The following is a 20,182-nucleotide window of genomic DNA, read 5'->3' as shown; positions in this document are numbered from 1 at the left end:
CAGAAAGAGACTTAGAGAGGAGACATTAGAGAGGAGACATTAGAGAGGAGACATTAGAGAGGAGACATTAGAGAGGAGTCAGAGAGGAGACATTAGAGAGGAGACATTAGAGAGGAGACATTAGAGAGGAGACATTAGAGAGGAGACAGAGAGGAGACATTAGAGAGGAGACATTAGAGAGGAGTCAGAGAGGAGACATTAGAGAGGAGACATTAGAGAGGAGACAGAGAAGAGACTTAGAGAGGAGACATTAGAGAGGAGACATTAGAGAGGAGACATTAGGGAGGAGACATTAGAGAGGAGACATTAGAGAGGAGTCAGAGAGGAGACATTAGAGAGGATACATTAGAGAGGAGACATTAGAGAGGAGACATTAGAGAGGAGACAGAGAAGAGACTTAGAGAGGAGACATTAGAGAGGAGACATTAGAGAGGAGACAGAGAAGAGACTTAGAGAGGAGACATTAGAGAGGAGACATTAGAGAGGAGACATTAGAGAGGAAACATTAGAGAGGAGACAGAGAGGAGACATTAGAGAGGAGACATTAGAGAGGAGACAGAGAGGAGACATTAGAGAGGAGACATTAGAGAGGAGACATTAGAGAGGAGACAGAGAGGAGACAGAGAGGAGACATTAGAGAGGAGACATTAGAGAGGAGACAGAGAGGAGACATTAGAGGAGACATTAGGGAGGAGACATTAGAGAGGAGACATTAGAGAGGAGACATTAGAGAGGAGACATTAGAGAGGAGACATTAGAGAGGAGACAGAGAGGAGACATTAGAGAGGAGACATTAGAGAGGAGACATTAGAGAGGAGACATTAGAGAGGAGACATTAGAGAGGAGACATTAGAGAGGAAACATTAGAGAGGAGACATTAGAGAGGAGACATTAGAGAGGAGACATTAGAGAGGAGACAGAGAGGAGACATTAGAGAGGAGACATTAGGGAGGAGACATTAGAGAGGAGACATTAGAGAGGAGACATTAGAGAGGAGACATTAGAGAGGAGACATTAGAGAGGAGACATTAGAGAGGAGACATTAGAGAGGAGACATTAGAGAGGAGACATTAGAGAGGAGACATTAGAGAGGAGACAGAGAGGAGACATTAGAGAGGAGACATTAGAGAGGAGACATTAGCGAGGAAACATTAGAGAGGAGACATTAGAGAGGAGACAGAGAGGAGACAGAGAGGAGACATTAGAGAGGAGACATTAGAGAGGAGACATTAGAGAGGAGACAGAGAGGAGACATTAGAGAGGAGACATTAGAGAGGAGACATTAGGGAGGAAAACATTAGAGAGGAGACATTAGAGAGGAGACATTAGAGAGGAGACATTAGAGAGGAGACATTAGAGAGGAGACTAGAGAGGAGACATTAGAGAGGAGACATTAGAGAGGAGACATTAGAGAGGAGACATTAGGGAGGAGACATTAGAGAGGAAACATTAGAGAGGAGACATTAGAGAGGAGACATTAGAGAGGAGACATTAGAGGAGACATTAGAGAGGAGTCAGAGAGGAGACATTAGAGGAGACATTAGGGAGGAGACATTAGAGAGGAGACATTAGAGAGGAGACATTAGAGAGGAGACATTAGAGAGGAGACATTAGGGAGGAGACATTAGGGAGGAGACATTAGAGAGGAGACATTAGGGAGGAGACATTAGGGAGGAGACAGAGAGGAGACATTAGAGGAGACATTAGAGAGGAGACATTAGAGAGGAGACATTAGAGAGGAGACATTAGGGAGGAGACATTAGAGAGGAAACATTAGAGAGGAAACATTAGAGAGGAGACAGAGAGGAGACATTAGAGAGGAGACATTAGAGAGGAGACATTAGAGGAGACATTAGAGAGGAGTCAGAGAGGAGACATTAGAGGAGACATTAGGGAGGAGACAGAGAGGAGACATTAGAGAGGAGACATTAGAGAGGAGACATTAGAGAGGAGACATTAGAGGAGACATTAGAGAGGAGACATTAGAGGAGACATTAGAGAGGAGACATTAGAGAGGAGACATTAGAGAGGAGACATTAGAGAGGAGACATTAGGGAGGAGACAGAGAGGAGACATTAGAGGAGACATTAGAGAGGAGACATTAGAGAGGAGACATTAGAGAGGAGACATTAGAGAGGAGACATTAGAGAGGAGACATTAGAGAGGAGACATTAGAGAGGAGACATGAGAGGAGACTAGAGAGGAGACATTAGAGAGGAGACATTAGAGAGGAGACATTAGAGAGAGACATTAGAGAGGAGACATTAGAGAGGAGACATTAGAGAGGAGACATTAGAGAGGAGACATTAGAGAGGAGACATTGTGTAGCTTAAGAGTCACTGCTCAGTGTTCTGCTTGTGTTTGGAATGGAATGAGAGAGATTTGGAGTGAGAGAAAATTGGAGTGAGAGAAATTTGGAGTGAGAGTGGACGCTGATTTCTACTAATATGGCCCCTGTGACAAAGACCTCTCAAACTTTCCTCTATGATGCAGTCAGCATGGAAACATCTCGTGGCGAATGGCGAGGGTCTGGGTCCGAGCGGAGCAGAGCGACCAAACGCTGTGGACTGTGTCTTGATAACCAAGCTGCTTACGGTCTCGTCAGCACAAAGACACTTAAACTATGAGCTAATCGCCCTGCAGCAGGCTAACTAAACAGGATCAGAACCCCATATGGACAACCATGCTGCTTCACTAAATCCTGTACACAATCAGTACGCATGCACATGGTGACCCACTAGTAAACAAAGTAGTTACTCTAAATGACGTCATGTTGAAGAGGTTTGTTATTGGATACAGCCTAGACAGTCAGCCAGACAGTCAGCCAGACAGTCAGTAAAACAGACAGACAGTCAGCCAGTCAGCCAGTCAGTCAGCCAGTAAGTCAGCCAGACAGTCAGTAAGACAGACAGTCAGCCAGTAAATCAGCCAGACAGTCAGTAAGACAGACAGTCAGCCAGCCAGCCAGTCAGTCAGACAGACAGTCAGTAAAACAGACAGACAGTCAGCCAGAGTCAGCCAGCCAGTCAGAGCGATAGACAGTCAGACAGACAGTCAGCTCAGCCAGTCAGCCAGCCAGTCAGCTAGACAGTCAGCCAGACAGACGATAGTGACAGTCAGACAGCCAGTAGACCACAGATAGCGACAGAAGTCGACGTAAGTCAGACAGTCAGCTAGACAGTCAGCTAGACAGTCAGACAAGTCAGACAGCAGTCAGACAGACAAACAGACAAACAGACAGTCAGCCAGCCAGACAGACAGTCAGCCAGACAGACAGATAGTCAGACAGTCAGACAGCCAGTCAGACAGACATACAGATAGTCAGACAGTAAGTCAGACAGACAGTCAGCTAGACAGTCAGACAGTCAGTCAGACAGTCAGTCAGTCAGTCAGTCAGTCAAACAGACAGACAGTCAGCTAGACAGTCAGCTAGACAGTCAGTCAGACAGTCAGTCAGTCAGTTGGTCCAGGTGTTAGTTTAGGTCCTAGTACTACTGGGAGTAGACTATACTGTCTCCTTCTTAGAACTGAGCTGAGTGTCCTCTATATGAGCCCTGGCACTGTGTGTGTGTGTGTGTGTGTGTGTGTGTGTGTGTGTGTGTGTGTGTGTGTGTGTATGCCACACGGGTGTCTACTGCTGCACTTAAGACATCTCAGCAAGAGGAGATAGCTCTCCCATGAGGACTGACACGCTGGTCTTATTTAAGACAAGAAACACACACACACATATAGACACACACACACTTCTGATCTGACACACTCATAACGAATATCTACCACACCGTACAGACACACGGACGCAAATGCACGTACACACACAAACCACCAACAGCCACAGACACATACCTGTCCAAGCTATCCTGCAGCCCTGAGTACTATCCTCTCTGCCATCTCCTGTCTCCCCCTGAGTACTATCCTCTCTGCTAACTCCTCTCTCCCCCTCCTCTCTCTCTCCTTCTCTAGTACCAGTCGGAGGAAGCAGGTGTTTCCAGCGGGGGTGTAGAGCACCACCACGCTGCTCCTCAATTCCTCCGGGTTGAGCCAAGGTCCTCCCAGGAGAGGCACCTCCGGCCTGGGTCCAGCTCTACCCGGCCCCACTGCTAACCTCCCCTGGCCCTGGTCCCGGACCCCTCCATACTGGCCCTCCTCCGTGTGTCGCAGCCATGGACCCCCCCTGTGCTGTCGAACACCAGTCCCCCAACTGCAGGCAGTCCAGATTCATCGCTCATCTCATCTCCCGCGATCTCATCTTATCGACACCCGCTGACGTTTGTTATCCGTGGCTCAGCTCGGCTACGTTTGATTAGTCGGCCCAGGGGGAACTAAAAATAAACACAACTCACGCTTCCTCCTCCTCCTCCTCGCAGAGTCCTGAGTGTGCACGCACACAACACCAGCCGTGCGGGCTGCGGTCGGAACGGGAATCAGGGAGCCAGGGTCTCCCATCCGTCCTACACGTCGTTTCTCCCTCCCTCCCTCACTCCCTCCCAAAACGCTCTCCTTTCCCTCCTCCAGTGTTTGTTCTCTCTCTCTATCTAAGGGCTTTATTGGCATGGGAAACATATGTGAAATAAACAATAAACAAAAGGGAAATTAACAAGTAAACATTACACTCTCAAAAGTTTTTAAAGAATATAGACATTTCAAATGTTATATTATTGGCTATGTACAGTGTTGTAACACAATGTGCAAATACAGTAGTTGAAGTATGAAAGGGAAAATACAGTAAATAAACAGATACAGTGAGGGAAAAAAGTATTTGATCCCCTGCTGATTTTGTACGTTTGTCCTCTGTAGCTCAATTGGTAGAGCAAGGCGCTTATAACGCCAGAGTAGTGGGTTCGATCCCCAGGACCACCCATATGTAAAAATGCATGCACACATGACTGTAAGTCGCTTTGGATAAAAGCGTCTCCTAAATGGCATATTATTATTATTACAAAGACATGATCAGTCTATAATTTTAATGGTAGGTTTATTTGAACAGTGAGAGTCAGAATAACAACAAAAACATCCAGAAAAACGCATGTCAAAAATGTTATAAATTGATTTGCATTTTAATGAGGGAAATAAGTATTTGACCCCCTCTCAATCAGAAAGATTTCTGGCTCCCAGGTGTCTTTTATACAGGTACGAGCTGAGATTAGGAGCACACTCTTAAAGGGAGTGCTCCTAATCTCAGCTTTGTTACCTGTATAAAAGACACCTGTCCACAGAAGCAATCAATCAATCAGATTCCATACTCTCCACCATGGCCAAGACCAAAGAGCTCTCCAAGGATGTCAGGGACAAGATTGTAGACTTACACAAGGCTGGAATGGGCTACAAGACCATCGCCAAGCAGCTTGGTGAGAAGGTGACAACAGTTGGTGCGATTATTCGCAAATGGAAGAAACACAAAAGAACTGTCAATCTCCCTCGGCCTGGGGCTCCATGCAAGTTCTCACCTCGTGGAGTTGCAATGATCATGAGAACGGTGAGGAATCAGCCCAGAACTACACAGGAGGATCTTGTCAATGATCTCAAGGCAGCTGGGATCATAGTCACCAAGAAAACAATTGGTAACACACTACGCCGTGAAGGACTGAAATCCTGCAGCGCCCGCAAGGTCCCCCTGCTCAAGAAAGCACATATACAGGCCCGTCTGAAGTTTGCCAATGAACATCTGAATGATTCAGAGGAGAACTGGGTGAAAGTGTTGTGGTCAGATGAGACCAAAATCGAGCTCTTTGGCATCAACTCAACTCGCCGTGTTTGGAGGAGGAGGAATGCTGCCTATGACCCCAAGAACACCATCGCCACCATTAAACATGGAGGTGGAAACATTATGGTTTGGGGGTGTTTTTCTGCTAAGGGGACAGGACAACTTCATCGTATCAAAGGGACGATGGACGGGGCCATGTACCGTCAAATCATGGGTGAAAACCTCCTTCCCTCAGCCAGGGCATTGAAAATGGGTCGTGGATGGGTATTCCAGCATGACAATGACCCAAAACACACGGCCAAGGCAACAAAGGAGTGGCTCAAGAAGAAGCACATTAAGGTCCTGGAGAGGCCTAGCCAGTCTCCAGACCTTAATCCCATAGAAATCTGTGGAAGGAGCTGAAGGTTCGAGTTGCCAAACGTCAGCCTCGAAACCTTAATGACTTGGAGAAGATCTGCAGAGGAGTGGGACAAAAACCCTCCTGGTGGCCAACTACAAGAAACGTCTGACCTCTGTGATTGCCAGTAAGGGTTTTGCCACCAAGTACTAAGACATGTTTTGCAGAGGGGTCAAATACTTATTTCCCTCATTAAAATGCAAATCAATTTATAACATTTTTGACATGCGTTTTTTTGTTGTTATTCTGTCTCTCACTGTTCAAATAAACCTACCATTAAAATGATAGACTGATCATTTCTTTGTCAGTGGGCAAACGTACAAAATCAGCAGGGGATCAAATACTTTTTTCCACCACTGTAAATATACAGTGCCTTCGGAAAGTCTTCAGACCCCTTGACTTTTCAAAATGTTGTTACGTTACAGCCTTAATCTAAAAATGGATTAAATTGTTATTTTTCCTCATCAATCTACACACAATACCCCATAATGACAAAGCAAAAACAGGTTTTTATAAAGTTTTGCTAATTTATTAAAAATAAAAACTGAAATATCACATTTACATAAAGATTCAGACCCTTTTCTCAGTACTTTGTTGAAGCACCTTTGGCAGCGATTACAGCGTAGAGTCTTCTTGGGTATGACGCTACAAGCTTGGCACACCTGTATTTAGAGAGTTTCTCCCATTCTTCTCTGCAGATCCTCTTAAATTCTGTCATGTTGGATGGGGAGCGTTGCTGCACAGCTATTTTCAGGTCTCTCCAGAGATGTTCGATCAGGTTCAAGTCCGGGCTCTGGCTGGGCCACTCAAGGACATTAAGAGACTTGTCCCGAAGCCACTCATGCGTTGTCTTGGCTGTGTGCTTAGGGTCGTTGTCCTGTTGGAAGGTGAACCTTCAACCCAGTCTGAGGTCCTGAGCGCTCTGGAGCAGGTTTTCATCAAGGATCTCTCTGTACTTTGCTCCATTCATCTTTGCCTCGATCCTGACTAGTCTCTCAGTCCCTGCCGCTGAAAAACATCCCCACAGCATGATGCTGCCACCACCATGCTTCACCGTAGGGATGGTGCCAGGTTTCCTCCAGATGTGACGCTTGGCATTCAGGCCAAAGAGTTCAATCTTGGTTCAAACCAGAGAATCTTGTTTCTCATGGTCTGAGAGTCTTTAGGTGCCTTTTGGCAAACTCCAAGTGGGCTGTCATATGCCTTTTATTGAGGAGTGGCTTCAGTCTGGCCACTCTACCATAAAGGCCTGATTGGTGGAGTGCTGCAGAGATGGTTGTCCTTCTGAAGGTTCTCCCATCTCCACAGAGGAACTCTAGAGCTCTGTCAGAGTGACCATCGGGTTCTTGGTCACCTCCCTGACTAAGGCCGTTCTCCCCAAATTGCTCAGTTTGGCCGGGTGGCCAGCTCTAGAAAGAGTATTGGTGGTTCCAAACTTCTTCAATTTAAGAATGATGGAGGCCACAGTGTTCTTGGGGACCTTCAATGCTGCAGACATTTTTTGGTACCCTTCCCCAGATCTGTGCCTCGACACAATCCTGTCTCTGAGCTCTACGGACAATTCCTTCGACCTCATGGCTTTGTTTTTGCTCTGACATGCACTGTCAACTGTGGGACCTTATATAGACAGGCGTGTGCCTTTCCAAATCATGTCCAATTAATTGAATTTATAATAGGTGGACTGCAATCAAGTTGTAGAAACATCTCAAGGATGATCAATGGAAACAGGATGCACCTGAGCTCAATTTTGAGTCTCATAGCAAAGGGTCTGAATACTTATGTAAATAAGGTATTTTTTTTATTTATTTTTTATACATTTGCTAAAATTTCAAAAAATCTGTTTTTGCTTTGTCATTATGTGGCATTGTGTTTAGATTGCTGAGATATTTGTTATTTATTTAATCAATTTTAAAATAAGGCTGTAAAGTAACAAAATGTGGAAAAAGTCAAGGGGTCTGAATACTTTCCGAAGGCACTGTAGGTTGTATTTACAATGTTGTTTGTGCTCCACTGGTTGCCCTTTCCTTGTGGCAACAGGTCTGCTATGGTATTTCACCTAATAGATATGGGAGTTTATCAAGATTATATATTTTTTCAAATTTCTTTGTGGGTCTGTGTAATCTGAAGGAAATATGTGTTTCTAATATTGTCATACATTTGGCAGGAGGTTAGGAAGTGCAGCTCAGTTTCCACCTCATTTTGTGGGCAGTGGGAACATAGCCTGTCTTCTCTTGAGAGCCAGGTCTGCCTACGGCGGCCTCTTTCAATAGCAAGGCTATGCTCATTGAGTCTGTACATAGTCAAAGCGTTCCTTCATTTTGGGTCAGTCACAGTGGTCAGGTATTCTGCTACTGTGTACACTCTGTTTAGGGCCAAATAACATTCCAGATTGCTCAGGGACTGGGTTAGAGTTCTCCTTCTCCGCCCAAACCCGATGGGGCCCGGTGTTCAGAAAGAAAAACGGAGTGTCTGCGCACTTTTTACTAGTGCTCTCTCTCTCTCAGCAGAAGCAGCAGCTGCAGCCACTAGCAGTGTCAGGATTCCAATATTGGTTGGGCCAAAGAAATGTGTCTATCGAAAGAAGTATCGAAAGAACTATCGAAAGAAGACCCATAACTGATCCAAATCTCATTTCAGAATAAAACATGCATTCAAAACACAGGGCTTTTGAGCGATTATTCAAATGGTTGTTTAGCAGAAAATCAAGTTATTTATTTAGGCCTATTTTCAAAATAAAATGCTTGGTTGTATTTAAAGGCATGAATTAATTATTAATTATATTGAAGTAAGTTACATTAGATAAAACAGGACGTGCTCGAACGGCTCGATGGTGGATCGATTATTTAAGGCTACTATATATAGCCTATAGGTGAATCAAGAGCAAAATAACACACTTGATTTAGGCTACATTATAGCATGCTAAATGTTTCTGATCAGTGATAGATGAGCTATCCCACATCCACGTATTTGGCCAGCCAGAGATCAATTAGCCTAATCAAATATACAGATGGAGATTCTGTGAAACAAAATCACATTGATTGATTAAGACAAGTCACAGGCTTTTGGTCGAGAGTAGGACAGGCTATAGGTCGTTATCAATAAAACGTCACAATAAGGTGCAGAGCGTTCGATTTGCCTGCTGGGGGGCAAGGAAACCCCCAATTCCACTAAAACCATTGACAACTATGTGCCCTTTTCAAGGGATTGTTAAATAAATATTATAACTATTTGGTTTTAATATCAACACCTCTTGAAGAGCATGGTCAGAACTACACATTTCCAGTTATTACACATTTAGCGCTGTCATCAGAGTTATACAGCAAAACTGCATGCTTTTCATGATCAGTAAACATCAATTGATCATGTAATTTCAAATATGTGAGGGTAGCTTATCCATTTGGCATGTAGCTAGCTAGCTAGCTAGCTAAGCAAACAATGTGACATTCAGCTTTCTTCATCAGAGATTAGGCTTTCTGAAAGAGCTTGACATTGGTAAGTCCTCGTCCTGGTAAAGTTGACAGTCAGACTACTGTCATCATCACTATAGATGACAAGCAAATCAAACAATATTTGGATATAGCCATCTAGTTTATCCCCTGAAAGTTAGCTTGTTAACTAGCCATATTGACCTGATCTGTAGTTAGCTTGTTAACCAGCCATATTGACGTGATCTGTAGTTAGCTTGTTAACTAGCCATATTGACGTGATCTGTTATTAGCTAGTTAGCCAATTTGACGTGGTCCATCAATCAATGTAGCCTATCATGTCTGTCAGCAGCAATCGTGATTAAACACTCTTAAAAACAATGTTGAAAAGGGGATAATGTTAGCTAGCTTCGCTATGTAGGCCTACGTTGGTTGGAGAAAAAAGTACATTACTTACCACAATGTTTAGCCAACTGTACAAAGTGTATACCGGTAGCTTCCAACGTAAACATTATCATCTAACAATACATTAACAAATGTACCCTTCTGCTGCTTGACAAGCAGAGCCCACAAAGGATGGATAATTAACGTAAACCACTCATACTTGTCAGGTGTAGTTCACTTTTATATCACTCATATCCAAAGAATGGTGGCCAATATTGAGAGATATTGTCAGGCTACCCTTACGTAGCTGATATATAATCATCAACTGATGTTTACTGATCATGAAAAGCATCCAGTTACTTGCTGTATAACTCTGATGATAGCGCTAAATGTGGAATAACTGGAAATGTGTAGTTCTGACTATGCTCTTCAAGAGGTGTTGATATTAAAACCAAATAGTTAACATTTATTTAACAATGCCTTGAAAACGACACGCAGTTGTCAATGGTTTTAGCGTAGCTGGGGGTCTCCTTGCCCCCCAGCAGGAAAACCGAACACTCTGCACCTTATTGTGACGTTTTATTGATAACGACATATTACGCAAGTGAAGAGCAAAATCCACTTAAGTTACATAACATGCTAGCCACATTTTCTGATCATTAATATATGAGCAAACTAGAATAAAGATGATCCTGAGCACTCACCTCAACTTAGCTAACATTTCCCCAGCCTAATTGTTACCAAATAGAGATTCAGTGAAAACCTAAATTTGACACTGATTGATCTATCAAGACGAGTCCCCCCACACTTGTCTCAAAGCAGCGTGATGGCCCTGTCCCAATCAAAACGGTGCTGAAATGATCATTGACCACACACGGCTATTGATTTAAATTTAGGATAATGGTTGGATATTACTTTGGGAGTTTGAGTATAAGCAACAATTTGATTCACGCCTTCAATTGCATTAGCCCACTTTAGCCTATTTTCGTCATTCAATTGATTATAACTGTGCTCGATTTGCCCCTACCCTGACTGACAGTCCCCTCACCCTATCACAAACCACCACTAATCTCCTGTCCATTCCCCCTCCAGCAGTGGAGGGACTCCAGTTCCTTTACCACATTTAAAAACTCACACCTGTCACTAATCATTTTTACATTTACGTCATTTAGCAGACGGTCTTATCCAGAGCGACTTACAAATTGGTGCATTCACCTTATAGAGAGTGGGATAACCACTTTACACATTTTTTTTTTTTTTTTTTTTTGGGGGTGGGGTGGGGTAATGGGGGGGTAGAAGGATTACTTTATCCTATCCCAGTTATTCCTTAAAGAGGTGGGGTTTCAAGTGTCTCCGGAAGGTGGTGAGTGACTCCGCTGTCCTGGCGTCGTGAGGGAGCTTGTTCCACCATTGGGGTGCCAGAGCAGCGAACAGTTTTGACTGGGCTGAGCGGGAACTGTGCTTCCGCAGAGGTAGGGGGGCCAGAAGGCCAGAGGTGGATGAACGCAATGCCCTCGTTTGGGTGTAGGGACTGATCAGAGCCTGAAGGTACGGAGGTGCCGTTCCCTCACAGCTCCGTAAGGCAAGCACCATGGTCTTGTAGCAGATGCGAGCTTCAACTGGAAGCCAGTGGAGTGTGCGGAGGAGCGGGGTGACGTGAGAGAACTTGGGAAGGTTGAACACCAGACGGGCTGCGGCATTCTGGATGAGTTGGTTTAATGGCACAGGCAGGGAGCCCAGCCAACAGCGAGTTGCAGTAATCCAGACGGGAGATGACAAGTGCCTGGATTAGGACCTGTGCCGCTTCCTGTGTAAGGCAGTGTTGTACTCTCCGAATGTTGTAGAGCATGAACCTACAGGATCGGGTCACCGCCTTGATGTTAGCGGAGAACGACAGGGTGTTGTTCAGGGTCACGCCAAGGCTCTTCGCACTCTGGGAGGAGGACACAACGGAGTTGTCAACCGTGATGGCGAGATCATGGAACGGGCAGTCCTTCCCCGGGAGGAAGAGCAGCTCCGTCTTGCCAAGGTTCAGCTTGAGGTGGTGATCCGTCATCCACACTGATATGTCTGCCAGACATGCAGAGATGTGATTCGCCACCTGGTTATCAGAAGGGGGGCAGACCTTACCGTTTCAGTTTGCAAGTGTGTTTCAGTTTCAGTTTCCACACCTTTTTTCTTGTAACCCTTTCCTTTGATTATTTTGGATGTGTTTATGACCGAGCAAAGCAAATGGTCTGAATAGTTATGTAAATAAGACATTTCTATTTTTTATTCTGACCTCACAACAGTAGTCAAGCACCCAAGCTAACTGGCTAACGTTGGATAGCTATTTCCAGACACAAATGAGAGAACACCTCACTGACCATTTTACTCGCCCTAGCAGAGCTGGTTAGGCTGTTTTCATGTTATCCAGAGCGTTGGTGACTGTAACTGTGCTGCTGGCAACAATTTAATTGTGCTTTTGTTTGCCGACGTTTACTGACACTAGCCATATATTCAACGGGTGTTGAGCGTTCATAAATTAATCAGTTATCCCGCGCTCTGGCACACACAGACAAGAGAGCTCTGAAATCGGAGTAGATAGCCAGAATTAACAATGTCCATTGACAACGCACAACGACTATACCACTTAGCTAAGAATGATGTGAATAATCATGTCAATAAACGTTGGGTAGTTAGTTAGATAGCAGATAGTTAATATACTGCCTGGCAAGTTCGATGTATTAGTAGCCAACTAAACGTTAGGTAACTTGTATTCTTGTATTACATTGCTCAACATTTTCTTAACATTTGTCATAATTAGTTAAAGCAATTTGTATCCGCTCTCGTCGGATTTCGGCTGCATATTTTCTGCCATTTTCTTCAAATCTGAAAACGTTGTGAAGCCACACCCATTTTATGAAGAATTGCATTATGGGCCCTAAAAGCACGGAAATAGTGTTCACTGCTTGTATACTTTGTATTTTGGCGAATTTAGTACGACAATCCGGGAACTTTTGGCATACAAACTATATCCATACTATGACCAATAAGCATACTATATACTCAATTTACGTCACAAATAGTACGGTTAGTGTGGTTAGAATGAGTATTCGAACACAGCTTTTGTGAAGATGGTCTGGATTTCTAGACAGAATGTTAGGGGTGACCTAGTAAAGATGGTCTGGATTTCTAGACAGAATGTTAGGGGTGACCTAGTAAAGATGGTCTGGATCTCTAGACAGAATGTTAGGGGTGACCTGGTGAAGATGGTCTGGATCTCTAGACAGAATGTTAGGGGTGACCTGGTGAAGATGGTCTGGATCTCTAGACAGAATGTTAGGGGTAACCTGGTGACGATGGTCTGGATTTCTAGACAGAATGTTAGGGGTGACCTCGTGAAGATGGTCTGGATCTCTAGACAGAATGTTAGGGGTGACCTGGTGAAGATGGTCTGGATCTCTAGACAGAATGTTAGGGGTGACCTAGGGAAGATGGTCTGGATCTCTAGACAGAATGTTAGGGGTGACCTAGGGAAGATTACACTGGGATTAAAGGGAAACTAAGACTGTCTGTCTATGTGTGTGTGTGTTTGTGTGCGTATGTCTGAATTCTTCGTAGTTAAACATCGATACTCAGAAGCTGTCACTGTGCATGCCTGAGAAACAGTCTAGCCATGCTTCTTTTAACCACTATATATATACACTACCAGTCAAAGGTTTGGACACACCGACTCATTCAAGGGTTTTTCTTTGTTTACACTATTTTTTACATTGTATAATTGTAGTGAAGACATCAACACTATGAAATAACACATATGGAATCATGTAGTAACCAGAAAAGTGTTAAACAAATCAAAATATGTTTTATATTTGAGATTCTTCAAATAGCCACCCTTTGCCTTGATGACAGCTTTGCACACTCTTGGCATTCTCTCAACCAGCTTCATGAGGTAGTCACCTGGAATGCATTTCAATTAACAGGTGTGCCTTCTTAAAAGTTAATTTGTGGAATTTATTTCCTTCTTAATGCGTTTGAGCCAATCAGTTGTGTTGTGACAAGGTAGGGGGGGTATACAGAAGATAGCCCTATTTGGTAAAAGACCAAGTCCATATTATGGCAAGAACAGCACACATCAGCAAAGAGAAATGACAATCCATCATTACTTTAAGACATGAAGGTCAGTCAATACGGAAAATGTCAAGAACTTTGAAAGTTTCTTCAAGTGCAGTCGCAAAAACCATCAAGCACTATGATGAAACTGGCTCTCATGAGGACCGCCACAGGAATGGAAGACCCAGAGTTACCTCTGCTGCAGAGGATAAGTTCATTAGAGTTACCAGCCTCAGAAATTGCAGCCCAAAAAAATGCTTCACAGAGTTCAAGTAACAGACACATCTCAACATCAACTGTTCAGAGGAGACTGTGTGAATCAGGCCTTCATGGTCTAATTGCTGCAAAGAAACTAAAAAAGTGCATCATAAGACATTGGCATGCTGAATCTGAAGAGTTAGAGCACTAACTCTTGTCTGCTGTCTGCTGAAAAGTTAGTGTGTCTGGAAATCGGTCTTTAAAGTAACATCTAACAGTTTATTTATTAAATGTATTTATGAAATGTATTTATGGAATGTACTTAACAGGGACAGTGCAAATGAATCAACAATCTGTTGTTGGAAATAGAACAGCTGTTGTTGATGTGAAACTGAAACTATAATATCTACAGTGTGGCTCCTGTAGCACAGATACTGTATGTCTCTCGGTATCCCCCTTTCTTTTCCCTCCCTACCTCTCTATCTTGACTCACAGGTCACACAGGGGCTTTGCTTACAACACCCTTCACCCCACCTAGCCTCGAGTGACACAGTGTGTGTGAGCCCGTGTGTGCGTTTATGCGCATGTGTGTACCCTGTGTGTGTGTGTGTGGGGTCAGGACTACTGTAGATCAGGTGGCCCTCACAGCTTCAGACAGGCTGCTCTCCACTGTGCCGGAACACATCTCCATCATGCACGCACACACACACACACACACACACACACACACACACACACACACACACACACACACACACACACACACACACAAAGGTCAAATGCATAGAGACAGACACACACAGACACATACATGGACAGACAGAAGTGTGCACACAGCAGACACACACACACACACACACACACACACACACACACACACTAAAGGTCAAGTGCACACAGCAGACACAAACACACACAAAATAAATACATGATAATTAACTGAGTAAACCAGGATGATAGTGAACTCTTAAATCATAGGATGATAATGAACTCTTAAATCATAGGATGATAGTGAAAATCAGCACAAAAGCAGTAATTGCATTATATAATTCATATAAGTGTTGATATGACAGCAGTCAAAAATAGTATTTTATTGTCAGATCGGGCTTACATGGTGTGTGCACGCAATGGCATCAGTTGGATCATGTCCATGTCACATAAACAACGAAAGCTGGTGAGTGCATTGCTGATGTTTTTAGCTTGAGATGTAGGGACTGTGCTCTCAGTGATGACATTTTGTGCTGATAATCGGCTCCAGATACTCAACTAGTCTCAAGAAGGCCAGTTGTATTGCTTCTTTAATCAGCACAACATTTTTCAGCTGTGCTAACATAATTGCAAAAGGGTTTTCTAATGATCAATTAGCCTTTTAAAATGATAAACTTGGATTAGCAAACACAACGTGCCATTGGAACACAGGACTGATGGTTGCTGATAATGGGCCTCTGTACGCCTATGTAGATATTCCAGTAAAAATCAGCCGTTTCCAGCTACAATAGACATTTACAACATTAACAATGTCTACACTGTATTTCTGATCAATTTGATGTTATTTTAAATGGACAAAAAATTTGCTTTTATTTCGAAGTGACCCCAAACTTTGGAACGGTAGTGTATGTGACATTCATTGAATAAAAGTAGAGACTCAGAGCTAGAAAATTGTATATTATACACTGCAGTTGAGAAACAATGGGAATTTAATTCTGCTTTGAAAGTTGAAAAACTTGTAACCCCACTTTTTAGAAAATGGCCCTTGAATGTACACCCATTCAGCTTCATTCACACCCTCTAAAGCCCTACCCATCTCTTTAAGGATTCACATGAGGCCATGTGCTAAACAGAGTGAGTAAAATAGTGTAGTAAACAACCAAAAATTTCAAGACTAAAAGTGGTGAATGTAGTAGCAAAAATACATTATCTAGTCCTTGGCCTATATCCTAATCTGACTTTGGTGCAGGTCATGTTGTTCTTAACATTATCGTCTCTGGTAAACACACACTATATCAAATAAAATCAACGTTTATTTGTCACATGCACAGGATACAGAAGGTGTAAACGGTACAGTGAAATGGTTACTTGCATATTTGCATAGTAGCAATATAAAAAAATTGAACGTGTCCAGATAAATATTGTATAATTATTAGATGATTCTTACCCAGACACACTTGTCTAAATTGATGGGTCATGTGAAAGAAATGCTATAACCAAAAAATACAAGGTCAAATCATGACGAAAGTGATCTTCAGGTCGGAAAGACGGGGCTCTAGAAAGAGGCCCGAGTTCCCAAGTAGGAATTCCGAGTTGGATGACCGTTCACTATACATAATACAGCCACTATACATAACACAGCCACTATACATAATACAGCCACTATACATAACACAGCCACTATACATAACACAGCCACTATCAATGGACTGGGAATAAGTTGTGTATTGTGTAATTACCTTACAGTACATAGTAAAAAAAAAAATGATTTTGAGCAGTGTTCTTGAGTTGAAATGACCATTGAACAGCTTCCCAAACCCCAAGCTGTAGCTTAAACCTTTATTAATATAAATGTTTTTATTTCCTGGCATCATTTAAGTTCAACACCTAATTGATCTCTACTGTGATGGGCTTGCATGGGTTTGGAGTGACCAGGAGAACATCAGGCACTTTAACCAGCCAGCCCCCTCAGGTCCCAAGGACCCCTATCCTTAGAAGCTGGGAGGAAGTAGAAACTTCTTGATTGTTGCATCTCATGTCTTATTGAAAGTTATTTTTTCCTGCTCCTCTGTTGTAAATATTTCAGACATCGTCTTCCCCTCATAAATAAAGAATGTGTCCAGCAACATTTGCGAGCAGGAAGCAGAGCAGAGCACTGCTGGGATAGCACTAGACTAGCAGAACAGTTACCAGAACAGAGATACAGAGGGGATAGGAGTTAGAACAGTATTTTCACAGGCCAACTAACAATACTGACGGAACACAGAAGAGAACACAACTATAAGTTCCAGCTGCACTAAGAGACTTCTAGAGTTTACAATCACAGTGTTCTAGAGTACACAATCACAGTGTTCTAAAGTATACAATCACAATGTTCTAGAATATATAATTGTATTTGTTGTTAATACTTTTTTTAACCCTTATTTTAGAGTAGACAATCAGTGTTCTAGTGTCTACAATCACCGTGTTCTAGAGTACACAATCGCAGTGTTCTAGAGTACACAATTACAGTGTTCTAGAATATTCCATATTAGCCAGTTGCTCCATTGAGGAAGAAAGAAACAGCCACCCAGAACCAAACTACACTGATGTCCTGCTACCACTCATCATGAAGAAACATGCCATAACTCTGACAACAGGTTAAAAATGAAAAATGTACGTGTGTAACACAGTATGCGTGTGTACCTCTGATAAAAATGAAACGTACTGTCACGGATCCCCCCGGTACTGCTGCTCATTCCGTTCACCAGTTCCGGCTATCTAGGCGTTACTGACATGGATCATTACCACCAACCCCAGACTGTCTTGTCCCATGTCCGTTGGTCTCGTGAGTACCGTGTATTGTGCTTTGTTGTTTACGGGTCTTGTCCCGTGTATTGTGTAGAGGTTACACCTCGCTCTTTGTTTGGTTTACATCCCTTGTGTGTATATATATATATACGTGTTTGTGTTGGGTGGAGTAATAATACCCCTAATACGTATTCCTGCGCCTGTCTTCTAATCATTATACAACGTGACACGTTCCTCCACATGACCCCCTTGATCAGCTCTAAATGATGAAACTAGTACACGCCACTCCAACCAGACCCCATTTAAATCTGTAATTTTCCAATCCCTTCCAAAATAGCTCTGGTAATAACACAATAAGTACCCTTTTGACATTGCTGAATGGAGGCAATTAAAATAAGACAAGATCACAAGAACGGTTCCAAAAGCTACTTAGCCTTTCACCCCCCCCCTCTCCATTCCCTCTCTTTCTCCATCCCTTTTCTCCTTCATCCCCCCTTCCCTGAGTGAGAAGAGAGGAGAGCGATTCATTAAAATAGATTTTCTAAGTCCACAACAATGCTTAAACCACATCAGGAGACCACTTTTGAGGTCTGGGAACAAAATCTAAGAAATTTAGATTTATGGGTGTAGTTACCCTTTAATTTAACTGAGCACCAGTCAGGGAAGGTTTTGGGGAACATTTCCATCTACCAGAAGACGGTGGTCATAGCATCATCGCTAAAGGCTACACAAAGTGGTAGACAAACGCACAGACACAGACAGGGGCATTCCTGTGCCGTTGCCTCTTCAGAAAATTGAAGGAAAATACGAATCACTGATGCATTTCATTAATGTCTTATGATAATCTTGGGCAAATTAATGAATTTTCTAATATATCTTCAGTACATTTAGTTGATTTCCTACTAAGTTCAAAACATTTTTAAAATATTGTTGAATCCTGTTTGAATGTCTGGATTCCGTGATGCCGGCCCCGTTTCCTGCAACACACATTTCATAATATAGATTAATTTGCCCTAATATAGATTCTGCTATGGCTTAATGATATACAACGGCTTGTCATGTTGGATGTGATCTGAGTGCGGTTGAGTCCGTTTCTGCGATAACATGGACTATTAACAACATTATGAAACTTTATTGCCCCTTGCTGAAAAAAGCAAGGTGTTGTAGCAAACGGTGAATAGAATGGGGTTGGAACCTCTAACCCTGGCAATTTGACTGGTAAACTCATGGCTACACTCACAATGTCTGCCTGGTATTGTGATGCAATAATGTTTATTCACATTATGCTAACTGATGTGGCTCATGCAATGGAATAAATGTTTTGTAATGTCAGTTGTTCACTAGTTTACTCCAAGTGGGGAAAGGGTGGCAGGGTTGGAATGTAATAAAGGGGAATATATATATATTTTTAAAGGATATGTATGTATGTATGTATGTATGTATGTATGTATGTATGTATGTGGGTGTGTGTGTGTGTATATGTATATGTGTATGTATGTGTGTATGTGTATGTGTGTATATGTATATATATGTATGTGTGTATATATATATATATATATATATATATAAAAAACATGGGGGATTGGAAGTGATGCAGACAATTACATTGATGGAAGTTACAATCTATCTGCAATGTTAAGCTGAAAAAAAAAAAAGTAAGTTGAGTTGAATGAACAAATCACAGCACATATTGATGGGTACACTTTCTGCTTTTACTTCCTGCTTTTACTTCCTGCTTTGCTCCTATGGGTACACTCGCAATGGCCGCCAGTCCATCCATTATGCCCTCATTGACTTGAATGGGGATGCCTGTTCTATTCATTCTATTTCTATGGCAGCACATGCAGTCAGGAGTGAAGGAAATTAGAAAATGTGGGTCTACATTTTGTTTTTACTGTTCGAACGGTTATTACGGAGACGCGTCATCCCAAATTCCATGACCGTCGCAGCCCCAGTTGTATCCCACATGGCACCCTATGGCTGCGTTTACACAGGCAGCCCAATTCTGATGTATATTTTTTTCTGAAAAAAGATCTGATATGATTGGTCAAAAGACCAATTAGTGGAAAAATATCCGAATTGGGCTGCCTGTGTAAACGCATCCTAGGAACAGGATGGCATTTGGGATAAAACCTGTCCCTGTGCTTTCCTAACAGCCCAGCCCTGTCAGCCCAGCCCCAGTGTGAAGCCAGAGGCGCGTTCAACGAGGGAAATAGTTCGCGAACGTTAGCTAACATATTCCATTTGTCTTATGTTAGCCATGACTGTTCGCTAACGTTTAGCGAACGGTCTGAGAAGGTAGTGTGCGGCGAACGAAAGTGTATGTTTCGGGTCTAAACTTCCACTGCAATTAATCAAGTGGCCATGTGGGCATTCTATTACCTGTGGTAGGAATAGCAAAATAATTAGCAGTTTGATTATTGCCGCTAAAATGTCACAGTAATCATTACAAAAAATAGATGTTTGATGTTTCACCGGAAC

At 42.9% G+C, this 20,182-nt stretch overlaps 1 protein-coding gene across 4 annotated transcripts in view; it reads right to left on the bottom strand.

The window, feature by feature from the left end:
* LOC121530716 (tight junction protein ZO-2) overlaps nucleotides 1–20,182 on the bottom strand; it is a 154,994-nt gene that overhangs the window by 67,312 nt on the left and 67,500 nt on the right. The gene's annotated exons all lie outside the window — the stretch shown is intronic.

Source organism: Coregonus clupeaformis, chromosome 18 (genome assembly GCF_020615455.1).
Source record: "Coregonus clupeaformis isolate EN_2021a chromosome 18, ASM2061545v1, whole genome shotgun sequence".
NCBI lineage: Eukaryota > Metazoa > Chordata > Actinopteri > Salmoniformes > Salmonidae > Coregonus > Coregonus clupeaformis.
Note: the sequence above shows the minus strand (reverse complement) of the source record. Positions and strands in the feature narration are given on the sequence as shown.